Genomic DNA, 21,876 nt, shown 5'->3' on the forward strand with positions numbered 1-21,876 from the left:
CTCACTGCCCTGTTGTGTTACTGCACTGTTAGTACTTTGTCCAACCTCCAGTCTTCCTAAATACCTCAAAAATTCTCTCCGGCATTGATTATGTTAGCGTTAGTAGTTCTTTCAGTGAAATTTTCGCCCACTCTTCTCGTGTTCCTCTTTTCAGCTCATATACCGTCTCCAATTGCCTTCCATTGCGATAAACACGCATTGCAAGTATTCCTCAAAGATTTTGCACGGGGTTCAAATCCGCGCTTCGTGCAGGCAGGTCATGACATCTATATCTTTATCTTAAGACCACTTTTTGGCCGAAGCAGAAACATACAAAGACGCATTATTTTGTTGGAACAGTAGACTTTCGTCAGCCAGGTCCTCATACATTCTACACATTTCTGTCGCTGGCGTCTCAGTGGTCGTGTTAGAGTTCATTTTAGTGTTGAGCTAAGCAGTGCGCGACTTACCTCTAGCTCAGAAGGCCGCTCAAATAGCAACACTTGCACCATCGAAAGTTGTGATCATTCTTACCTGTTGCTCTCTTCTCATATCATGCCAATACTATTGAAATCCATCCTGACCATATAAACTTCTTCTCGTCTCTGAAGTTCACTTTATCCAATTCTGAAGTCCATGACATATGTTTTTCGGCAAACTTCAGTCTAGCCTGTTTATGTTTGGGTGTTAGAGCGGGTTTCGGCAGTCGCTTCTTGAATGCAAATGTTTGTCATGTGACAAAATTTGTCGTACACGTGTAGCTGTTACTGGCAACTGTAAAATCAACAACAACTTGAGAGAAATAACGGTTTGTGGCCCTTACTTTGTGCAAAGTTAACCATTTCTATGCCTCAGATAATTTCCTACTTAGCCCATATTTTCCGTTTTGTCCATATCGTGCGCCAAAGCACTGCACTTGAACAGTTCAACTTCTTGATAATGAAAGAGTCCCATTTCCTTGTATGTACCGATATCTGCTTTTTTTTCACACGATAATTGTTTTCCTCGTGGCATTGTCTCAGTCGTGGGTTACGTACACAACAAGCGCTATCACTAATTGTGCCTGTTTCCTATCTGCTGTAAAGGCACGCAGGACACACTAACGCTTCACTGCCTTCATAAAGAGTTCCACGCTCTGCCACCTGAATCGTTGATGTTTTCTACTACTGACATCGTCTACGATACCATTTGACTGCACTTCTTAGTATATTGTATTTCATACTGTTGTATACACATTGCGCGCAGCTGTTCCAACCGACAGTGTTAATTTTCCTGTAAATATCAGTGCTTTTATACTGGTTTCGACTACTGTATTTCTTTATTTATATTCATATATATTTTAATATTCTATGTTCAATTTTAATATTGATAACAATAAAAATAATATTTTAATTGTTTTTCTGCTGGCTCCTAAGGTACAGGGCTGGCGTCCATTGCAGATTCTGCATGCCCTACCTAACTTCACGCCCCTCGGGGAGACCTACTTCAGCTTACTGACGTCCATTACTAATATTGTCATTGGGAAGCAGTAAGTATATAGGCATCTCTTCAGGTTGATCTGGGTTGCGTATGTGAATGGCTGGAACAAAGTGGGCAACGGAAAATATTTTTCTATCTACGGACCAGATTCCATTCTCTGTGAAAAAAAAAAAGTCGTTGCTCGGCTGTAGATTCGGAAAGCGGAGAACAAACCTCGAAGTGAGTCACATGTGGCTCATTAGCTAGCAGCCATTTACACAGCACTCACTTACAATAAGTTTGCAGTGCCTTGAATATTGTCACGTCGATAGACTACAACAGTGTGTGCCCCGCAAGTTGTAAAACACCAAGTGACCTCGCAAGTTTAACAGCTTCAGGATGTTTGGAGTGCGTCGGTGGCCACTCAACGCAAGAACTTTTTTCTTTGATGATGTTTTGACATAGCCGCACTGACGGAAAAAAACTGCAGCAGCAAAAAATTATTGATGTAAAGTAATGAAATTTCGGGAATACATTCGTCTAGGAAACATATTTGAGTGATTAACATTGCAAGACCACAAGTTAATGTGTGAGCGAGATAAGCCATTGCAAACGTGAAATGCTGGTACATTAATAGCCGGTGTAACCTCCAGAATGTTGAATGCAAGCATGCAAACGTGGATATATTGTGTTGTCCAGTTCCCGGATGTCTGTCTGTGGGATGGAGCTTCATGACTGTTGCACCCGGTTAGTCATTACAGGGACGGTTAATGCTGTTTGTGAATGACGCGTTTGTGAATGACGCTGGAGTTGTCGTTCAATAACGTCCCATATGTGTTTCGAATGGAGACAGATCTGGTGATCGAGCAAGCTAAGGCACCATGTCGAGACTCCATAGAGCATGTTGGGTTTGTAACGTCTCCTAGCAAAACACATATTGTGGTAAAAAAGGAGAAAAGAATAATTGAACTGGTTGATTGTAATTGCGTGGACAACGATTGTGTGAACTTTATGCAATAAAGAGAAACCATTATGTTCCATATTTTATACTTGTATAGAATTATGTACCGATATTTTTTTAAGATAATATCTGTGTCGGCGAGTACTGAAACCGCCACAGACGATACTGATTAAATATCAAACAAAGATGAGAATATGTCACAACGAGTATAAATAGTAGTGACCGAGCATTAATTTCTCTGTCGTCTCCTTGGAGTTACGTGGGTAGGAAGAGCCTGTGACGCTATATTGTATGCTTGTGTAGCATTCTTTTGTCAAGATTGAGAGAAGGACGCCATTAGGTACTGTTTTTTAAAGGTGTGTAATAATTTAATCTGTCTAAATGTTCTGAATACAGTTACTTAGTGAAAACTTGCATTATGATTTGTAATAAGCTTGCCTGGTATTTAATCCCATCCTTTTAAGACATTTTCAGCTATTTAAATATTATTCGTGGTGCAGAGCTGCGCTAGGAACGAACGAGCCGCTGCCGCGGCGCATTCAAACTGCATTAAATGAAACCAATCATACCGCAAAGAAGCGGACAGGTAGTAGTGAACTTGCGAGGTGCCGGGGCAAGCAGTGTATTTAACACTAAATTCTTCTAGAATCTACATATGTAAATGATGCTCTAAGCCCCCCCCCCCCCCCTATTCTAACTCCGACTTTTGCTGTTGCACATGGATTAAAAAATATACGCGAACTGACTGTAATCAACCCTGCAAGTGGAGTAGAAAAGAGTTTGGCACCTGCAATAACTTAATTTAATAAATAAGTTAAATAAAGGAAGGTTTCATTAACGTAGTGAGAAATGATGGGTTGCTCTACCGATTAACAGAATGGAAGTTCTGTCCAAAATAACAATATGATTTATTAAGACTAAACACAAAATAATAAACAAAAACACATGAAACATTTATAATACATCAAAGTGGCTCAAATTGGATACTCAAACAAACGCTGTGAAGGTGAAGTTGTCCCTAAACTAGATTGTGAGGTTTATGACGAAGTGGTATGTGGAGCCAATTCCTTGCCACTCAAGTCTTAAGAGAGACACACAGCTAACCCAACATTAATTTCTGCTACTCAAGACAGAACAAAGTTAGAAAAAGACGAACAGGCGCGCTCTGCTGAGCTCTGATTATCACCTAGGAAAATCCCTATCTGCCGGTGCTGCGGACATACATTACCAAACTAACTGCCAGAACACGATCTGGCTAACCGGAGGCGATGACTGGTTGCTTCGACGTCCTCGACCGAAAGGCGAGAGCCGACTACCGAGCACCCGTACAGGCCGAACACACAACATTCCCGCCCCCACGACAGTGGCCGTGGTTAAACGTTCCAATCAGCACCTCGAAAACCGGCGGAAAATTCCACTCCAATGCCGGAACACTGCCATTCTACCAATGGAGATTCTTGGCGCCAATTTCTTCGCTGGTTTTGCTACATCACGGAGCTATGCCCTGAGCAAGCCAATCACAGTTACTATTTTTCAGAGAGCGCGGGAATTTTCCCGCCACAACTGCCTGGGTACACAAGTCATTCCCACGCCTCGCTGGTAGCCCGCCAGAAAGTGTTTTCGCTAAGCTTCTGCGAAGCAACGGAACCTCCAGCCCAGCCGCCACTTCAGACCCCTCCGGGCGCGTCCCTTGACAATGTCGGCGTCTGCAAAGCATTCACTCGACTTCCTCACACCCGTCGGCCTAACCCTCTCCAGATCCGCAGAGCCCGCCTGTCACCGGACCACCCAGGCGACGAGAGACGCTGCGTGGGAAGCCCGCGTGTGAAGGAACAGCGACCCTTCACGGCATGCAACTAGAGAGGAAAATCGTAAGATATAAATATGAGAGGGGGCTCATGCCACCTCTCAGACTAAAATTATTTCTTTCAACTTTCGGGATTACAGTGCAGAACAGCAGATTTTATGATGTGATTTACACGTGGACGCGGGCTGCGGGTGATATATTATTAACAGTGCAGAAACATAATTTACCTTCATGACATAAAAGAAATCTTGCTGTGCGTAGTTCTGGTCTGGCGAACATTATAGTAAAAACATTTTTTCTCTGGTAATAGTCTCATGTTCTCGTGTTAGTCGCGGTACTTATTGGTGTTTTACTGCTAACAAAAATCCACTGCAAAATTTTGATGTTGAACAAACAATGCGTACTGTAACATCAGTATTGATAACGAAATAATTTTCAGTAACATTTTCAATAACTGTAAAGAAAGAGAGATATGTTGAACTTTATAGCGAGTTACAGTAACGAAACAATGTTCCTTTAATAGAAAGCCAGATCCAGAATAATAAGAACATAATATATTTTGTTTTGTTGAGACAAAGAAAGTCACAGCACCGTATCCCTAGAAAGTATTTCAGGGCTCTTTCCGTAGCAAACATATTTTATCTCACATATTAGTTGCTACGCGAGCAATAACCAAGCAGAGAGCGAGCGAAAGTTACAACAGTGGTAAGTGGGTGAGAGATATCCTGTTGGGAAACAACCCCTTGAACGCAGTTCATGATTGGCGGCTCAACAGGTCGAATCACCAACTGACGTACAAAACTGCGTGGGTAACCATGGGACTGCTCCTGCTCTGATATGACATAGTACTCCAGACCATAATTCCAGGTGTAGGTACAGTGTGTCTAGCACGCAGACAGGTTGGTTGCAGGCGCTCAGATTGCCTTCTTGTGATCAACTGGCATCGAGGCAGAACCAACTTTCATTAGAAACACACACAACAGACCTACACCTCGCCCCCAATGAGTTCCCGCTTGACACCACTGCAGTCCTAAGTTGTGGTGATTTGGGGCCATTGGAATACATGCTACAGGTCATCTGGCTCGGACGTGTCTTGAAGAAGCCAATTTGTAACAGTTTGTTGCATCAGTGTGCAACCAACTACTGCTCACATTGCTGCTGCAGATGCAGTACCATGCGTCAGAGCCATACGCTGAACGCTATGGTCTTCCCTCTCGATAGTGCCACGTGGCCGTCCAGATGCCTGTCATGTTGCGACAGTACATTATCATGACCACCGCTGCCAGCAGTCGTGTAAGTGGCTGCATTCCTGCAAGTCTTTCTGCAATTTCGCAGAAGTAGCACCAAGCTTTTCGAAGACTTATTACACAACCTCGTTCAAACTGAATGATATGTTGATAATTACGTCTTTCTCCCCTTAAAGGCATTCTTGACTATCTCCAGCTCACCACTTCCAGTGGTAAGTAACGCTGACGGCCGCTACAGCGTGTATTTGAAGCAAACCAGATTTGCATCCTCTTAGTGACGCTACTAGCGCCACTCTTATGCGACTATTGCGAAATCTTCAGCCATCATCTTTCAGATGTCTAAAGATGCCTAGCAACTTTCGCATGTCCCACAACACCTCCTTGGTGTTGCGATTTCTTTGCGACAGAGCTCATTATTAATATAACCAGAGTCTGAAATTTCCACAAGAGCTCCAGGTTGAGGACAATTTTTCAGGGAAGGATGAATCCTAAGCCTCTTATATATCATCATGGGAAGCATATAATTACCCCCCAGCACTTGTACAACAGACAATAACGGTGTTATTTCCTCAGTTGGAACTGGGAACACTACCCAGTTGGCAATATCTTAGGCGATTCCTCCCCTACAATTGAGAAATTCGATTCTTCACGAAAGAAAATCCTCAGTTTATTTCATTTATGCTGATATACAGGTTTTTTCCCATAATATCGAAAACTTTGTTCACATTTTCTTTAGTAAAACCTCAAACCCTAATAATACACACTTTCAGCCTGCCGTAACGTTAGTGTTTATGCCGTTTCGCAAAAGAGTACAACCGTTTCTCACCAGCTATTTTTTTCTCTTTACTGAATGGATTGTCAAGATGATAATTAGCCTCAATTATTCGAAAGCTAACATCCTTAAGTCACTTGTAGTAAGACTGAGCAGGTTCTCTAAGAACTCTAAAATTACCTTAACCAGTTCTTCTTCACCTTAAGGTAGTAACGCTGTTTGTCTCCTATTCAACGTCCCACTGTTGCCATGTTCGATTCCCCAAAAACTTCCCCTCCAAAATGCCTCAGAAATGTTTTCGTTCGTATTTCATATGTTCTGCAACATTCGTTCAGATTTATTTTCGTTTCTTTAAAATCATCCAATTCGTGTATCACATTTTCTGGAGACCATTTTCCCTATTGCTTTACAGCCATCTTAATGAAAATCTGTAAAGAAGAAGCGAAAAAGATACTATAGCTATAGAGGAACGTCAACTGTCGCGATCAGTACTGACATTATTTTTCTCAGCTTAGGAATATTAGACTCCATAAATGTTCGAAAATATTTAGCCTAAATGCCTTTCTTCAATACGATTCTTAAGTTACATCAGTGCACTTTCGGCAAATATGCCATTTTGTGAGTTTGTCATACCATAAACTAAACTATTGATCGGATGACAATTATAACGATGTCAAATAGTATTTAAATATGTATTAATTGCATGCAATATATATGAGTGTAATTATGTTTCTTAGCTTAATACCAGGACCTTCACGAGAAGTGCACAAATTATACACAAAACTGTCCCTTTACTTGTGAAGCAAACTGAAATGCGAGACATACTATCACACCCACTAAAACCACACAGTTGTAGAACAGTGTAGTAAAACTACCGTAGGCTAATATAGACTATCATAAGTAAGGGTAGGCTACGATATTTTTCCTAGTAGCTTCGGTCAGGTGATGTCGCATGTACGCTACCTGTATGTTAGGTGTGTTGCATACCTACAGGGCGTTACCTCATAGCGACCGCTTTCTTTACGAATGCGATCAGTGCCATACGAGATTCCACCATAACAGGAAGCAGTGAACCATTGGAAACTGAGTGAGGATATATATAAAGTGCCGGGTAAAACACAGAACATTTTTGTTTTACATAGTTACGCTCCTGCCTGTTACTTAAGAGCTAACAGTATTTATAGCAAAACTGAAATTGTCAATAATTAATTCAGGTTTTATTCCAGAATTGTTTATCTGTAAAGTGAAACTAAAAATGTATCAAACATTGCTTCAATTCTTCGTCAAAATTATATAAAGCATTGTTTCAGTTATACATAAAGAACTTTCGCACTTTTATGTAATGACACGAAACTCTTGCCTTTCATAATAATGAAAATGTTCTATTGAGTATAAAATAACAAAAACTGTATACATATTTTTATGTTTGTGCATGTAAACTCTATTTTTATCAAAAGTAATTGCCTTGTCACATAAAACGGCAGAAGTTATGTGATCAAATAATTTTTATTACTTATAAAACTGAATTTATATTCTGTAAGGATATAAATTAGAGAATGCGCTAACACTGAATGATGTGCGGTTCTAATTACGTACAAAACAAACCTCAAAACAAACAACAACAAAAAACACAAAGAGAAAGTCGGCTCCCAGTTTCTCTCTTACTCATTCATTTATGCTTCTTTTTCCCGCCAATGCTACCAACACTACCGAGAATCCTACCATTCATTACGCCATTTATGTAGTGTACTAAAACTACGGAACCGTAGAGCGCAACTATGTTGTAGTATCATCGAGAGTATTTCCTAGTCCAATCTACAACGTGATGCATAAGTCTGGTCGGTACATTTCAAAACGTTACGGTGTGACTTGATAGCTAGTGCGGTACAGCTACTTTCTAGTACATAGGGTTTTAGTCACAGGTTAATGGAACTTATGATCAAATGTTGGAGGGGAGGGTGGGGAGGGGGTAGGAGAGGGAGCGAGAGATAACATTCCGCCGGAATTTCTAAAATCATTTTGTGTAGTGGCAACCAAATGACTACTCTAGTTGGTGTGTAGAAGCTATGAGACAGCAGACGTACCATCGTACTTTCAGAAAAATATTATCAACAGAATCCCGAATATCAAGGGCAGAGAACTGCGAGAGTTACTGCACTATCAGCTTAACAGCTTATGCATCCAAGCCGCTGACAAAATTAGTATGTGGAAGAATGGAGCTGAAAATTATTCTGTTAGTCAACGATAAGTTGAGTATTATGAACGGTAAAGCCACCAGGGAGTTGTTCCGAAACTGCGCTTGATGATGGAAGCAAGACTTAAGAAAAATCAAGTCACAGCTATAGGCTTCGTCGACCTAGGAAAAGCATTCAACCATGTGAAATGGTTGCAAGATGTGGAAAGAGTACTTTGAAGGTCACTACGAGGAGAGGAATTTGTCTGACGATCTCATGAACGAAGAAATAAAAGTCGACACGGAAGACATAGGACATCCTACGTGCAGGACAGAATGTAACAGATCTCTAAATAATATTCATTGCATTAGACTCTCGCGAAAATGTCATTCAAACAATTGCGAAGATAGCAAGGGTAGATGAGTGCGAGAATTGTAGAACAAGCATCTTAACAGCAATGTATTCAAGTTGCTGACAATAATAATATACAGAATTATGGAAAAGAAAACTGAGGAGCTGTTAGATGACAATGAGTTTGGCTTTAGGGAAGGTATAGGTGCCAGAGAGGCAGTTGTGACATCGCGATTGATAATGGAAGCAAGATCAAGACAGAGTCATAAGATTTGTCGACATACAAAAAGCTTTCGACAATGCAAAATGGTGCAAGACGTTGTAGATTCGGAGGAAAATAAGAGTGAGCTACAGGGAAAGACGGTTTACATGCAATTTATACCAGCAGAAAGAGAGAACAATATCAATGGAAAACCAAGAACGAAGTGTTCGAATAACAGTGGGTGTTGCACATGAATGCAGTCTTTCCACCTGCTGTTCAGTCTATACATCGGTGAAGCAATAATTGAAATACGAGAAAGGTTCAAGAGTGGGATTAAAATTCAAGGTGAAAGGATAGGAATGATGAGATTCGCTAATGACGTTGCTCTCCTCAGTGAAAGTGAAGAAGAATTACAATACGTGCCGAATGGAGTGAACATTCTACTGGTACAGAATACTGACTGAGAGTAAATCAAAGAAAGACGAAGGCGATAAGGAATAGTAGGAACGGAAGTCAAAGAATTCTGCTATCTTGGAAGGAAAGTAACATATGATGGACCACGCAAGGAGGACATACTCGTAAAAAGCAGATTAGTATCCGCAAAGACGGCATTCTTCACCAAGAAGTCTGCTAATCTTAAACATTGGCATTAGTTCGAGGAAGAATTTTAAGAGAATGTACGTCAGAGAGCAGCAATAGCACAGCAACGAATAGTTAATGAATCATGAACTGTGGGAAAACCGAAAAAGAGGGGGATCGGAACACTTGAGATGTGGTCCTGTAGAAGGACATCGAAAATTTGGTGGGCCGGTAAGGAACGAGGGGGCTCTCAGCAGATCCGGGAGACACTGAGTAGCAGAACGGCCAGGATGATAGTATACGTGTTAAGGCATCAGGGAGTAACTTCCTCGGTGCTACGTGAAGTTGTAGAGACAGAAAACTGTATAAGAAGACGGAGACTAGAATATGTCCCCAAGCAATTGAAGGTGTACAGTGCAAGTGGTACTGGGAAACGAGGAGATTACACAAGAGTTGGATTTCGAAGTGGGTCGCATCTGGACGGCAGAGAACCTGTAAGATGACTGATGACATAGCAAAAAGAAGAACGTAAAGTCGTAATTTATATTGATCATCTCCCTTAATAAAGATTCATTGGGATGGATCATTAGAATATTCACATTAAAAGGACGACACATTAGGTGCCCCATATAACTTGATTCGATGTCAAATGAAGTGATACATAACTCTTAGCAACATTTTCCCACAAAAAAAGAAAGAAAGAAAAACTAAAACAGGAAATACTCTTTTATCTGATATCTGTGTCCGTTAAGGCAGTTTAATGTCAAGGTATCTGCTCCGCAACAGCAAAATGGGTCGAAACTACTCTCAATCAGCTACTTTTAGATAAAAATTTCGCTGCAAACATTGACATTTCTTTTTCGGTACAGCTCTTTCTGTGACTTCTCGAACGATGTTTAAAAAAATTTGCTGTATAAAATGAACAGTTCTTTAAATTTTTCGATACACAGCAAAAGGTACAAGTGTTTAAATACAAGAGAGTATTCCCTGAGTGACATCTGAAGCACAAAAGGGTTCCATAATCGTATTACAAAGCGCTACGTCACGTTCATTTACATAGACTCGCTGATGGCATTGAAGTCAGTAATCAGGCGCCTGAGGGACACCTATCATTACAGAAGAAACCGAGAAACTGAGAAATACAGCCGAGTACAGTTTAGCAGCGGTAGCAGGCCCGCAGCGCCGGCGGCTACGTGTGCGGCGTCATCAAATTTTAACTGTGCACCAGTCGGTTGTGCGGGTGAAAAAGTCGGAACGCCAGCTGGGGTCGCGTGAGGTCGTACAGAACAAAAGAGCCGTCAGCGGGACACGGCCGAACCCTTTGACCTAAGGTGGAGCAGTGCCATTGTTGTGGGGTAGCGTAGCCCTGACAACGCAGAAGGTACGGCCCACCGCCCGGGGCGCGGGAAGCCGTAGCCGACAGTCCAGCATCGGTCGCCTCAGCCGTAGGTCACGCTGGGGCTGTGTGTGGACAAGGTGGAGGCGCTTCCCGACTACAGGTACCTCTCGGCCTGCCAGTTCAGTTTCGACTTTCCCGAACTGGAGCAAGTGCTATATTTTGAAAAATACTTTTTTATTCAGAACTAGCTGAGTACTTGGTGTTGGCCGGGTATGCATTAATTCCGATCTTCTATTAGTTTACCTCCTCCCCCCCCCCCCATCCACCCTCTCACACTGTCTGTCCATCTCCACCACCGTGTCCACCTCCTCCTCCCCCTGTCTTTGTTCATCTTCTCCTCTTTTGAAACTTCCTGGCAGATTAAAACTGTGTGCCGGACCGAGACTCGAACTCGGGTAGAGCACTTGCCCACGAAAGGCAAAGGTCCCGAGTTCAAGTCTCGGTCCGGCACACAGTTTTAATCTGCCAGGAAGTTTCATATCAGCGCACACTCCGCTGCAGAGTGAAAATCTCATTCTGTTCTCCTCTTTTATTTCCATTAAATCTAATTCACAATTCACTGTCGTTAAACTTTGAAAAGACCACCTATATGCAGGTCAGAACCTGTAAGAGATTTTCTTTCAGCGCTTGTGTATAACGTGAAAACACGCAGATGGAAGAGGTCGACAGTGTTAAATTTCTGGGATTACAACTTGATAATAAATTCAGCTGGGAAGAGCATACCACAGAATTGCTGCAGCGCCTAAAAAAGGCTATATTTACAATGCGAATGATGTCAGATGTAGGAGACGTAGACATAAAGAAACTTGCATACTTTGCTTACTTTCTTTCTATTACGTCACATGGTATCATATTTTGGGGTAACTCGTCAAACGAAGCAAACGTTCTAGAGAGCAAAAGCATATAATAAGACTCATTTGTTGTATAAATTCAAGAACATCATGTAGAAACCTGTTCAAGTAACTGGGTATTCTATCCACTGCTTCTCAGTGTATTTATTCCTTAATGAAATTTGTTGCAAATAACATGTCTCTATTCCCAACCAATACGTCAATACATAATATCAATACTTGTAATAAGGACAATCTACATGAAGACCAAAAATCACTTACCTTGGACCAAAAAAGAGTTCAGTATTCTGGAGAACACGTTTTCAATAAATTGCCAGAAACGGTTAAAAGCGCTGCAGTCATGGAGTGTGCGGCTGGTCCCGACGGAGGTTCAAGTCCTCCGTTGGGCATGGGTCTGTGTGTTTGTCCTTAGGATAATTTAAGTTAAGTAGTGTGTAAGCTTAGGGACTGATAACCTTAGCAGTTAAGTCCCATAGGATTTCACACACATTTGAACATTTTGAACCGTTAAAAATCTGGTTTCAGATAAAGCATGGTTCAAACAGAGTTTGAAAGACTTTTTCGTAAGCAACTTCTTCTTCTCTGTTGATGAACATCTTAAAAGGGGTGTTAGACCAACTTGAGTAAAAATGTCTGTCAGATTTCAGTCTTGACAGCACTTGATCACAACAACCAAAAATAGATATTTTGGGTATGGTAAATTTATTAAAAGCACATATCTGTGTTTCATTCTGACAGTGTATTAAATCGGTAGATATCAGCAGTTCCAGTTAACTGTAATGTATTCACGTAATTTGACAATGTCCTGACAAATAATCAAGGATGTGAGTATTATATCTAAATGTCCTATTATGTGTTATACTTTCTTATATGTTCCACACTCACAAGAATCGTCTCATTTTTTGGGTCTATGTAACGAAAACTAAATCTAATCTAATCTCCTCCTCTCCTCTCACCCTGTCCATCTCCTCCTCTTCCCCTTTTCAGTCCATTTGCTCCTCACACTCCGTCTGTTTATCTCCTCCTCCTCTATCTTTCTCCCTATCTCCTCCCTCTGTCTCTATCTCTTCCTCTTTCCTTTCTATGTCTATCTCCTCCTCTCCCCTGTCTCTGTCCATTTTCTCCTCTGTCTCTGTCCTTTTCCTCATTCTCCTCCTATCTGTGCCTCTCTCTCCCTTTTCCCACGCTGTCTCTTCGTCCTCCTTTCTCTCTCCACGTTGTCACGCTCACCCCAATGGTGACTGGTGGTCCTTACCCCTATAGTATTTCTTTCCATATTGTAACTAATATGAGTACCAAATTTGACTGAAACCGTTCCAGGGGTTTGGGATGAGCTTCTTACCCATGGTTTTGCTCGCATACTCCCATGCCAAATATATTTCAACCATATTGCAGTGATGTGGTGTTCAGAAGTACAATGCAATATTCCTTCGGAAACACATGCATGTCGGAAGGAATATTTCATCGTACTTCTGAGCGACACAGGCACTGCAATGGCCTATTTATCCGTCGACACCGGGCAAGTGACTTTCAATTAAAACGTCTCCCCTGTACAGGAACATACATAATGGATATATTAGTGCAAGCTGTAGGCACATGGTTGTCGGTATGTGGAAGTTTGGGTTTGACCGTGAACCGTGCTCGGATAGACTAACGGTAACGCGAGCACTCGTGATAATCGGGAAATACTTGTTCGAATCCCGGTCACGCACAAATTTCCGTTGTCATTCCATTACACAGTTGAAAGTTGTTCATATTTTCAACTGCATATTTCACGTGTGCTTGTACACATTTCACTTGTATATCTAGCGAATTTCGCCCTGCAGTTTCATTTTGACACACCTCGATGTTTGACGACGTATCTCCTGAACTATAAGCAGTAAAATGACATAATTTTGCAAGTACATACAGTATATGTAAATATTGTCTGCGAAATGTATTGGAGTTAGTTGAAAAGAAATAAAAAATTAAAACGTATAGTATGATGCGGCAGTTTTTCACGTATCTCAGCATTTGACGTCATATCTCTGAAGTATGTGTCGTGCAGTGGTATATTTTTGTAGGTACGTTCAGCAGCATAAGTGGATGGTGCCTGCCAAATGTGTTTCGAATAGAGCTAGTAGCAATGCAATGAAGCAATAGAGTTTTTCGCGCATCCAGTGTTTATGACTTCATATCTCCTGAACTAAGTCCCCTACAGTGATGTAATTCATCTGGTACATTCAGTAATATATGTGACTACTGTCTGCAAAATGTGTCACGAATACTGTAAGTAGTAAAGAAGTAATAAAATAAAACTTCTTGCTTCATGTGGCAGTTTTACTACCTGAACATCGAAAATGTAGTAAGCGATGAGCTTTTTTCCTTTCATTATTATGTGGGAGTCGTCAGCGAGACAAGTTTCGTAAAGGTTTGAAATTATTTGTAAAGTTTATTGCAAGTCTAAGTGCTCTCATTCTCAAATGCTGGATGACTAAGATGTGGGTCTTCTCATGTCGTACGCTACACTACTCTTTGATAGGTCAGTTGTTCTTACCCCCACAGTGAGTCTTCCATGGCAGTAAATGTTATGACGTGTATCAAGTTTGGATAAAATCGATCATACGGTTTAGAAGATGTGTAATATACATAGATAATTACACCTATTTTTATAATTTGCATGGATTTTCTTGGTCGCAATGTGGTGGATTTATGACACAGTTTCCATTGTAACGACTCGAAATCGACCAAGCTGATTTTAGCTGACAAGGATGGGCGCCAGATAACTTGTGCGCCAGCCGCGGTGGTCTAGCGGTTCCGGCGCTCAGTCCGGAACCGCGCGACTACTAAGAATACGGTCGCAGGTTCGAATCCTGCCTCGGGCATGGATGTGTGTGATGTCCTTAGGTTAGTTAGGTTTAAGTAGTTCTAAGTTCTAGGGGACTGATGACCACAGATGTTAAGTCCCATAGTGCTCAGAGCCATTTGAACCATAACTTGTGCTACTTTTGTGTCAGTATACTGGTTCTAATGATAACTGATCGACTCGTTGGAGTCTATCAACCAAGCTGACTTTTTTTTAAGTGACCATGACGGTCGCCAGATTACGGCTCTTGTTACTTTCGTAGCAATATATTAGTACCAATGATGACTCATTACAGCCGAAATCAAGCAAGTTGATTTTCTTAAGTGACCACGATGGGCGCCAAACGACAACTGGCCACAGAATACTGGTCCTGATGATGACTCGTTGGAGTCGAAACCAATTAACTGTTACAAATACACCAAATTACGATGAAGACAGCTGTGAAACAAAAATTATTCAAATATGTTTTCTGACCCATTATTGCAAAATGGTGGTCGCAGTCTTCCGTGCTCTGCGCTCGTAATCGCCCTAGTGGGGATGTTTGCTTTGGTATGGACTCGGCTTTAGGCCTCCCAAATTCTCAGTCTGTGAGATTAGAAAAATTAAATTAAATTCAAAGATCAGGAGAGACAGGGATAGCCCTAAGGGAGTCTTACTCGAAAACTCATCACCAAGCATTCTCAAAATCGCGGATGTGCTGTTCTAAGCAGGTTGGCCCCGTACTGTAATCACAGTGCGGATCACCAGAGCGACGCTAGAGGGGTTAAGGTGTTTATGGAGGTCACTTATCCTGTCTCTCCTTCTTCCCTTTTCAATTATTACTTTTTAATTTCGTTTGAAGTAATCCACCATTTCCTTTTGAGTCCATACATATACAACACTCAACAGTTTCGATAACTTGTTCAGGTGCTAAAAATTGTGTGTTGCTACAAGTTTCTGATTCTACTTCTTCTATTCCAAGGTTTCTGCAGAATTTCAACATATGTCTCATTAAGCAGCCCCCATTTCGGGGGGTTCACTTTGCCTTCGTACACGCCTATTCTTTCTAGTAGCTCCAGCTTCGGTGCTTCGTTTATCCACTGTACTTCCTACACGCTTGGTTAGTATTATATTTCAAATTTATCAACCTCCTTCATCAGTTTTTCCTTTGCTCAAGCCTCTCATCCCATTCAGCGCTTTACTCCAGAAGAGACTACCATTACAGCAAAAACATAGAATCTAATTATTACTTATAAAACAACGTTCTTCTATGTAATTCCTGTTAAACCACTACACATTGATGCAAATGTCGATTAACGTGACACAGCACAGTGTGTTACAGGGAAAACAAAGAGCAGAACTGTAAAAATGGTTAATGCCATTCATACCAATGCTAGGAACCATACATATTCGGGCATTATCCATATTTCTACTACAGCGGCTTGATGCTCAGCTGCTTTGTTTATTCATCTGACTCTCTGCATGTATTAGGATCAGTTGAATTCACTCATATTTCACGATCACTTTCGTCTGGTACTGATTTTTCTGACCATTTTACATTTGCAGCTTAATTTAAGGGACAGTTGGTTGGTTGGTTGGTTGGTTCTTTCGGGGAAGGAGACCAGACAGCGAGGTCATCGGTTTCATCGGATTAGGGAAGGACGGGGAAGGAAGTCGGCCGTGCCCTTCGAAAGGAACCATCCCGGCATTTGCCTGGAGCGATTTAGGGAAATCACGGAAAACCTAAATCAGGATGGCCGGACGCGGGATTGAACCGTCGTCCTCCCGAATGCGAGTCCAGTGTCTAAGGGACAGTCAAATGAAAATGACAGAGATGGAAAAAAATAGGTAAACTGTTAATTATTTCAAAAGTAGTCACTATAACTGTTAATACATTTACCCCACTATGAGAGAAGATCAACAATGCTTTCATGCAAAAATAGCTGAGATTGCCTACGAAACTATGAGTTACCCAGGCGAGCACCTCTTCGTCTGGAACAAAGCGACGCCCACCAATGTCTTTCCTCAGTATAGATATATGAACAGCGTGAATGGAGATCGGGACTGTACTCGTATGCAGGATGGGTAAGGGTTTCCCAGCGAAACTTCTGCAGCGTACTGGAAACAGCCTTGGCAGCGTGTGCGCGCCCATTTGGTTGGCAGGTTGTTTCGAGTACGCAGCAGAAGTTTCTCTGGGAAGTTCTGACCCATCCTACATACGAGTACAGTCCCGATCTCCCTCCATGTCATTTCCATATTTCTGGAGCACTTAAGAAAGGCTGGTGGCCGTCGATTTGCGTCGGACGAAGAGGTGCACGCCTGGATACAATCATGGTTCCCTAGGCAACCTCAGATATCTTTCCGTTTAGGTATTGTCCGTCTTGTCTCACAAGGATAGATGTATTAACTGTTACTGCGATTACTTTTGAAGTAATGAACTTTACTAATCTTTGTTCTATCTGTCTTGTTTTCATTTGACTGCCCCTCATGCATTTTGAACTATGTTCCTTCAGCAGATTTCAATGTTATGCTAGTTTCACCCACCGGTATTTGCTGCAGGTTAATCTAGCTTCTGTTCCGTATTTCACTACACAGAAACTCAACGAAATCAGGAAGTCTGTTTTCAGATACCACGCCTTAATCTGGCGCGATCTAGAGGTAAAACATATAGGTTGGTCAGAAACGTTCTGAAAAGAATGCAAGATTGTTGCAGGGTAAATTTTACTGAGAAATAATTGTTAAGAAAAAAATTCGATACTTTGCGCCGGTTTAGCGTTAATTAGTGTTGAAGTTGGCCAATTAGGTCATTGCGCAATCAAATACAGTGGGCCCGCCAAACACAGTTAGTGCTACTTGTTTTCATAGCGTAGATTACAGCACACGAGGGTGCTCAACCTTTAACTCGGGTTCGATTCTTACTACCGTCCCATGTACAATTTTTGTATCGCTCTCTTGATCGGTTTTTAGGAAACGAAACAAAGGCATATTTGGCGGCACAGTCTCTGGCGGATCTCTGGAATTTGTGCGCATAATGGCCTGATTGGCTAATTTCAATGCTAATTAACTCGAAAAAGGCGCAATGTGTCGAATTTTGTTCTTAACAAGCATTTCTCAGCACAATCTACCTTGTAACGCCCTTATAAGCTTTTCAGGCTGTTCCTAGCCGCCCTGTATACAGGGTGTTTCAGAAGCGACGGTCAATAAATTACGCCTAAATGGTACGGGCCAAAAGCAGCTAGAAAGCTCCAATAAACATGGGTCCACAAATCATCCGTTGGCGAGATATTGAGTTGGGAACCAACTGTAAACGCGCCTGGATACCACGGTATCTACGTTGGTATCCCAAGGTTTGGGATCGACTGCTTGTTTACGCATGCGCTACTACTTCCCTTTTCCCCTCCGTGGACTGTGCGGTACCGGCCTCACATTCAGTTACGAATGTGAAGGCACCATGGACAGAGGCTACACCAGTCAAGAGCACGCTGACTTCCACTTCACGTGTGGCAAAGTGGGTGGTAGTGCCCTCGAGGCCGCACGATTGTATGAAGAATCTTATCGTCTCCGCAGACAGCCCGACAGGCGTACATTTGCCGATTATATCAGCGCTTTAGAAAAACCAGAAGTATCGCACACGAGAATGTCGATCCAGATCCATAAAAGCCGATGTTGAGCAAAGAGTGTTACGCATTGTAATCGATCGTCCGAGTACTTCAACGAGGACGATTGCTTCCCAAGAACGTGTGTGAGTCATATCAGTATGTAGCGGATTTTACATCGGCAAGTACTCTGTTCATATCTTCTCCAGTGACTGGAAGCCCTAAACAATGCAGACTTCCCTTCTAGAGAGAATTCATGCCAGTGAGTGCTACAACAGTGTACCCTGAATCCCCTGTTTGTAAACAGCATTCTGTTCACGGACGAGGCTGGGTTTACACCTGACGGTATTTTTAACTACCGTAGCTGTCACATTTGGACCAATGTCAATCCCAATGCAACACGCATATCACTGCATCAGCAGCGTTGTTCATTGAGCGTCTGTTCAGGAATGCTCGGAGACCGCATAATTAGGCCACACTTCCTACCTCAGCACCGGACATCAGCACATGCGGTTTCTGCGAACTGTACTTCCAGATTACCATGATGATATCCCACTGAACGAACGCCTGAACATGTGGTTCATGCATGATGGGGCTCCAGCACATCTTCATTTACGAGTGGGCCGGCTTCTAACGCGGACGTATGGCTAACATTGGACAGGTAGAGGAGGACCTGTGCCATGGTCTCCCATAGATTTCTTTGTGTGGGGTCATGTCAAAAGCCTCGTCTACGCTACCGAAGTCACCTCTCTTGAGAAATTACGCTTTCGGAATGCAGCAGGCTTCCAGCATTTTATTGCAATTAACTACTGATGTGTGACTCGGTGGTAATGAAGGAAAGTGTCAGATTGTAAACGCAAAGGTTTGAGGTTAAAAATTGACTGTATCGGAACTTTTTGTCACCTAAAGTCGCTTTCACGTCTGCAATGAATCTATACATGTAGAAAATCCCTAGCTGTACAGTGGTTTGGAGTCTTGCCATCTGTAACTGGTTGGGTATGTCAGTTCTGAGATCGGAGAAAGGTAAGGGCAGATCATCTTCAACAGGGCCATGCCTAGTAAAGCACTGAGTTAAACAAACCATAAGCAGCTTTTTCTGAAGAAATCTGGCTATCTCATCACGCGGCTTCAGTAAGAATGCTTGATCTTAATTCATGAACAACCACACTCTTTCGTTTTTTCTGCTGTTTCTTAACTTGACTGCGACTCTAAATTGCGTCAAATTAGAGTTTAGTTTCGCTGTTGAAACCTCTTCAAATTGTTGGTCTGTTCCATTGCACAAGTGTGTTGTGCGAGTTTTATCATACGACAGTTCTCAATTTTAAATGTTAAAGCTGTTTTTAATAGCAAGACTTTCTTGCGTTTCCAGAGTCTTGATGGGTTCTATGTTCATAGATTTTGGTTCCACACTGTATTACCTGAACTCCCGTAGCGTTCTTTGAGATCGAATTCGTCATTAAACTCAGCAGAACTACTGTACAAGGTTAATTCGTAAGTACTCCTGGTGTTTCAAGAAAACTGCGGCAAAACTACAAGATGTAGTTAAATGACACAATCAGTGTGCAGAGCATATCTCCAAATTTCGATTCGTAATAAGTACCACAGCATCATTGCATACGTGTCAGAACATGGCATGCAATGGAGCGATGCGTGCGTTTTGTGTTGTTATTCGCTAAATACGAGTCAGTTGTAACGGTTCAGCACAATTTCGCATCAGATATAAGGTAAAAGATATGACAGCCCCGCTACCGAACATTTGAAAGACGGCACGTCCTTTGGACTCGTCTTTCTCTTACTTTGATTATTCAGATAATGTGAATATATGCAATTAGGGCACTTTCATCTAATTTGGAAGGCTCTGTGACCGATTTGGTGCTTACTAAAGACGGTTGACAGTGGTAGTTCACCGAGTTCACTGGATGGAGTAATTTTGAGGTGATGCAATTTGTGTGTAGTAGAATGTTCTGTAGGACAGTTTCAGCTACAACTGGGAGAAGGGAATCTTACTAGCCGTAGAAAGTGAAGAGGTGGCTTTAATGGTTTCAGCTCAGGGAACACGGAATGGGTGCGGACGCAGGTACGAGGTGCGACAATAAAGTAATGAGACTGATTTTCTTTGCAAGATGTGGCAACCTTGTAGGCTTGTGTAGGCACAATATCTTTGACCTTGGTCTATAAGCTGCTTCTAGTCCAAGTGGCACATCGATGCAACTGCTCAGTCGTGAGTTGTGCTGTAATAAGCTATGTTTGTGTCTCTCGTCACGGAAGTGGAACCGCATAATATTGCGCAACGCTATGCCATTTCTTTTTGCATTAAATTGGGTGAAACCGCAACGACAACTTACGGTAAGCTTCAGAAGGCTTTTGGAGAGGAGGTTATGTCAAAAGCTCAAGTTTTTCTTTGTCATAAAATGTTTAGTGAAGGCAGAAAGAATGATGAAGATGAAGACCGCAGTGGACGATCATCAACCTCACGGACGGATGTCAACTTGTCCAGGGTGCGTGAACTCGTAAAATCTGATCGAAGATTATCCGTGAAAATGATTGCAGAAGAACTGAACATCAGTAGAGAAACGGTTCGTCTAATAATAACTGAAGATCTTGGTATGAGAAAGATTTGTGCAAAAATTCTCGCCAAAAATGTCACACCACAGTCTGTCAGTACAGCAATTTTTAACCTCAAAACAAATTTCAGTACTACCACAGCCACCCTGTTCTCCAGATATCGCTCAGTGCGACTTTTTTCTATTTCCAAGAGTCAAAACGGAGGTCAAGGGACACCATTTTTAAACAACACAAGATATACAAAAAGCTGTGACGAGGGTCTTGGAGGATATTACAGAAGATGAGTTCCACAAACGTTACCATCAATGGCAGAAGCGTTGGAAAAAGTGTGTGCAATCAGAAGGGAACTACTTTGAAGGAGACAACACTAAACTTGACTAAAACGGCAAGCATCATTTTTTTTTCACATCAGTCTCATTACTTTATTGTCGCACCTCGTACAGTATATCGGCTGGGCCTTTGAAACCCGGTTAAAAGATGGCAAGTTGGCGGACGTGGTCTGAGCAGTAGGGGGTACCCAGCCACGCGCAGAGAGGTGCTCTTGGAGGGCTACAGTAGTGTCCCAGAGGCTTGTGGGCAGAGCATTTTACAACTTCCTCAGCCGAATCGCGATGAGCCAGTGCCCTCATAATTGGTCCCTCTCGAGGAGAGTGCATTCTCCAGATTCTGCAAGAATCCACAACCATGTTTTACGTGGATCGTCCTGCGGGATCCATATCTGAAAGGATCGTGAAAACATTTCCCTTTGGTAGCTGAAATGGACGGACGTAGCAGAACCTTCGAGACACTGTCGCCAGGATAGCCGCTGTGTTTTTTGGAAGTCACATAGGCAACCACCCCATGTGGTTTCCCGAGCGAGCAAATAAACAATGTTTGGATTGGGAATCTAACGATAACATCAGAACACCTACCAGAGGGCATCTGCGCTCCGTCGAGGGAAGCGATTCGATTGGATGAATGAAAGTTGCCCTTCTTCGGGAGGGAGGCTGTACTGAGAGAGGAGGAATATGCAACTGACGTAAGGAAGAGCATTTCGAGTGCTAGTTTGTTTTTCGAAAGTACTCCACCTGGACTGTTTTAGGAAATAGTAGAGAAGAGATGGAGGAAGATA

General features: G+C 42.2%; 1 protein-coding gene across 1 annotated transcript in view; it reads left to right on the plus strand.

Moving 5' to 3' along the window:
- The first annotated feature begins 10,896 nt into the window (after nt 1-10,896).
- Nucleotides 10,897-21,876, plus strand: part of LOC124595419 (glutathione S-transferase D7-like) — an 88,834-nt gene continuing 77,854 nt past the window's right edge. The window contains exon 1 of the mRNA XM_047134150.1: nt 10,897-11,029. The gene's annotated coding sequence lies outside the window, so the exon portion shown is untranslated. The remainder of the gene's footprint in view (nt 11,030-21,876) is intronic.

Source organism: Schistocerca americana, chromosome 2 (genome assembly GCF_021461395.2).
Source record: "Schistocerca americana isolate TAMUIC-IGC-003095 chromosome 2, iqSchAmer2.1, whole genome shotgun sequence".
NCBI lineage: Eukaryota > Metazoa > Arthropoda > Insecta > Orthoptera > Acrididae > Schistocerca > Schistocerca americana.